This window comes from Schistocerca cancellata, chromosome 9 (assembly GCF_023864275.1).
Source record: "Schistocerca cancellata isolate TAMUIC-IGC-003103 chromosome 9, iqSchCanc2.1, whole genome shotgun sequence".
Taxonomy (NCBI): Eukaryota; Metazoa; Arthropoda; class Insecta; order Orthoptera; family Acrididae; genus Schistocerca; species Schistocerca cancellata.
Genome location: NC_064634.1, coordinates 46786716 through 46791407, shown reverse-complemented (window position 1 = coordinate 46791407; position 4692 = coordinate 46786716). Strand labels below are relative to the sequence as shown.

At 48.1% G+C, this 4692-nt stretch overlaps 1 non-coding gene across 1 annotated transcript; it reads left to right on the top strand.

Annotated features, from left to right (window-relative positions):
* The first annotated feature begins 3411 nt into the window (after positions 1–3411).
* Positions 3412–3486, top strand: Trnas-cga (transfer RNA serine (anticodon CGA)). Its single transcript has one exon. It is a non-coding gene; the product is annotated as a tRNA-Ser (tRNA).
* Positions 3487–4692: the final 1206 nt, after the last annotated feature.

The window sequence follows — 4692 nt, the reverse complement described above, 5'->3', positions numbered from 1 at the left end:
TCAACTGCCCTTCCAGGTCCTTTGCTGTGTCTGACAGAATTAGAATGTCATCGGCGAACCTCAAAGTTTTTATTTCTTCTCCATGGATTTTAATACCTACTCCGAATTTTTCTTTTGTTTCCTTTACTGCTTGCTCAATATACAGATTGAATAACATCCGGGAGAGGTTACAACCTTGTCTCACTCCCTTCCCAACCACTGCTCCCCTTTCATGCCCCTCGACACTTATAACTGCCATCTGGCTTCTGTACAAATTGTAAATAGCCTTTCGCTCCATGTATTTTACCCCTGCCACCTTTAGAATTTGAAAGAGAGTATTCCAATCAACATTGTCAAAAGCTTTCTCTAAGTCTACAAATGCTAGAAACGTAGGTTTTTCCTTTCCTTAATCTTTCTTCTATGATAAGTCGTAGGGTCAGTATTACCTCACGTGTTCCAACATTTGTACGGAATCCTAACTGATCTTCCCCGATGTCAGCTTCTACCAGTTTTTCCATTCGTCTGTAAAGAATTCGTGTTAGAATTTTGCATCCGTGGCTTATTAAACTGATGGCTCAGAGGCACGGACAATTATACTGCCGAAAGATGACATCTCCCTCGGGGAAGACATCAACCATGAAGGGATGCAGGTGTTTCACAACTGTCAGCGTGCCTTCGATTACTTCCACAGGTCCCACGCAAGCGCAGTAGAAAGTCTCCCATAGCGTAATACTGCTCCCACTAGCACGCGTCCGTCGCGCGCTGTACGTTTCGATGCGCCGTTCACCTCGATAAACGGCGTTTGCTGAGATGTCCATCGACCTAGAGTAGCAGAAATGTGCAGAGCTGACAGGTTTCAGTTGATCGACGGTCGAATACCGATGGTCCCGCGCCCATTGCAATCGTAATTGACGATGTCGTTGAGTCAAGATGTGTACACGTAGGAGTGGTATGCTGAGGAGCTCCATGTTCAACAACATACGATGAACGGTATGATTCGAAACACCTGTGGTGGTCTTTCGGCACAGATACCTCAGATCACCATCTAACCTACTTCGCAGAGCAGAAAAGCCTCAGAAACCCACATTGTCTGAAGAGTCGTCGAAGTCCGACGATTCAGCGGCTAATGGTAGCTTCACTGTCCTTCTACCTCTTTCCTTAGATGCTCACGATAGTAGCACGTGAACATTCGACCGGCTTAGGCGTTTTCGAGACACTCGTTTACAGGCTCTGCTTAGTAATATTCTGCCTTTTGTCGAAGTCGCTTATCTCAATGGATTTCCCCATTTGCAACACACATCTTCGCTAGGGTGATCCCCCGTTCGTGTCCGCCTACCTACTTTTATTGGCGCATTACCTGCCAGAAGTGCCACCAGCCGGCATCCCGCGTCGCGGTGAGCTGTGGTCCTAATGTTATGGCTTACCAGTGAACTTCATTAAAAAAATGGTTCAAATGGCTCTGGGCACTATGGGACTCAACTGCTGAGGTCATTAGTCCCCTAGAACTTAGAACTACTTAAACCTAACTAACCTAAGGACATCACAAACATCCATGCCCGAGGCAGGATTCGAACCTGCGACCGTAGCGGACTTGCGGTTCCAGACTGCAGCGCCTTTAACCGCACGGCCACTTCGGCCGGCTGAACGTTATTACTCAGGAAGAACCCATAAGATGAGTGGCGGAGAACGTACCAGAATCACACTCTCTCAAATTAAGTACAGTCTTCCAGAATGAGATTTTCACTCTGCAGCGGAGTGTGCGCTGATATGAAACTTCCTGGCAGATTAAAACTACACTCCTGGAAATTGAAATAAGAACACCGTGAATTCATTTTCCCAGGAAGGGGAAACTTTATTGACACATTCCTGGGGTCAGATACGTCACATGATCACACTGACAGAACCACAGGCACATAGACACAGGCAACAGAGCATGCACAATGTCGGCACTAGTACAGTGTATATCCACCTTTCGCAGCAATGCAGGCTGCTATTCTCCCATGGAGACGATCGTAGAGATGCTGGATGTAGTCCTGTGGAATGGCTTGCCATGCCATTTCCACCTGGCGCCTCAGTTGGACCAGCGTTCGTGCTGGACGTGCAGACCGCGGGAGACGACGCTTCATCCAGTCCCAAACATGGTCAATGGGGGACAGATCCGGAGATCTTGCTGGCCAGGGTAGTTGACTTACACCTTCTAGAGCACGTTGGGTGGCACGGGATACATGCGGACGTGCATTGTCCTGTTGGAACAGCAAGTTCCCTTGCCGGTCTAGGAATGGTAGAACGATGAGTTCGATGACGGTTTGGATGTACCGTGCACTATTCAGTGTCCCCGCGACGATCACCAGTGGTGTACGGCCAGTGTAGGAGATCGCTCCCCACACCATGATGCCGGGTGTTGGCCCTGTGTGCCTCGGTCGTATGCAGTCCTGATTGTGGCGCTCACCTGCACGGCGCCAAACACGCATACGACCATCATTGGCACCAAGGCAGAAGCGACTCTCATCGCTGAAGACGACACGTCTCCATTCGTCCCTCCATTCACGCCTGTCGCGACACCACTGGAGGCGGGCTGCACGATGTTGGGGCGTGAGCGGAAGACGGCCTAACGGTGTGCGGGACCGTAGCCCAGCTTCATGGAGACGGTTGCGAATGGTCCTCGCCGATACCCCAGGAGCAACAGTGTCCCTAATTTGCTGGGAAGTGGCGGTGCGGTCCCCTACGGCACTGCGTAGGATCCTACGGTCTTGGCGTGCATCCGTGCGTCGCTGTGGTCCGGTCCCAGGTCGACGGGCACGTGCACCTTCCGCCGACCACTGGCGACAACATCGATGTACTGTGGAGACCTCACACCCCACGTGTTGAGCAATTCGGCGGTACGTCCACCCGGCCTCCCGCATGCCCACTATACGCCCTCGCTCAAAGTCCGTCAACTGCACATACAGTTCACGTCCACGCTGTCGCGGCATGCTACCAGTGTTTAAGACTGCGATGGAGCTCCGTATGCCACGGCAAACTGGCTGACACTGACGGCGGCGGTGCACAAATGCTGCGCAGCTAGCGCCATTCGACGGCCAACACCGCGGTTCCTGGTGTGTCCGCTGTGCCGTGCGTGTGATCATTGCTTGTACAGCCCTCTCGCAGTGTCCGGAGCAAGTATGGTGGGTCTGACACACCGGTGTCAATGTGTTCTTTTTTCCATTTCCAGGAGTGTATGTGCCGGACCGAGACTCGAACTCGGGACTTTTGCCTTTCGCGGGCTAGTGCTCTACTAACTGGAAACATCCCCCAGGCTGTGGCTAAGCCATGTCTCCGCAATATCCTTTCTTTCAGGAGTGCTAGTTCTGCAAGGTTCGCAGGACAGCTTCTGTAAAGTTTGGAAGGTAGGAGACGAGGTACTGGCAGAAGTGAAGCTGTGAGGACGGGGCGTGCTTGGGTAGCTCAGTTGGTAGAGCATTTGCCCGCGAAAGGCAAAGGTCCCGAGTTCGAGTCTCGGTCCGGCAACAGTTTTAATCTGTCAGGAAGTTTCAAGTGCAATTTTCATCACCATGACGATGAACTTGGGATGCGCTAATGCACCTGATTAAATTTGAAAATTTTTTACGGAATGACTACAGCCAATACTAAACCATTTATTTAGGATATTACTGGCTTCGGGAACTCATCTCTCATTTCGAAATGTCACAAAAATCACTTACCATTAAAATTTTTTTAAAAAAACGTTACAAGCTGCTTGGAACCGTTTAACCTACGTAGTAAAAATGCTTGTTTGTTTCCTTTCTTTCTTAATCGTTGCACAACAAGCGATCTTTGTGACATTCGAGAATGAAAGGTGCTTCCGTCTTAAATAAACGATTGGATGGCATCTATTTTGAGACACTTGATATAAAACCAGTAAACCCACAAGTCTTTAAATTATCGAACTCCCATGCATGAAACAGATGTAAACGTCTGATTACTTTACAAACGAATCAGTGTGTTAAATATTTGCCTTTAAGCATGTAAGCGAGAGTAAGTTTAGGGAAGGTCTGCAATTGTGCTTAAAGTTAGCTGGAAATCGCTAAGTTCTCTCATTATGAAATGCTGGATGATTATAGTTTGGGTAACTTGCGTTCCATTTAAGCAAAAGCTAATTTTCACGATTCTCAATGTTTATGTCGTCATATCCGTCATATCTTCGGAGCTGTGTGTCGTACAATAACATAATTTTGACGGTACATTCAATGGTATATACGTGTTCTGAATGCAAACTGTGATGCGAACAAAGTTGGTAGTAAAGAAGTAAAATAAATTTAAAGCATTATAGCCGGCCGATGTGGCCAAGCGGTTAAAGGCGCTACAGTCTGGAACCGCCTGACCGCTACGGTCGCAGGTTCGAATCCTGCCTCGGGCATGGATGTGTGTGATGTCCTTAGGTTAGTTAGGTTTAAGTAGTTCTAAGTTCTAGGGGACTGATGACCTTAGAAGTTAAGTCCCATAGTGCTCAGAGCCATTAAAGCATTATAAATGAGACTAAAGTTTGGCTGCAGGAACAGCGAAAATGTAGTAAGCGATAAATTTTTTTTTCCTTTTCATCATTTTGTGTGGGTGTCAGAGAGAAAACGATACGTAAAAATTTGAAATTATGTAGAAACTTTGTTGGGAGTCGCCAAGTGCTCTCTTTCTCAAATACTGAATGAGTCAAGTTAACGTATTTGTGCGCCGTCAGTT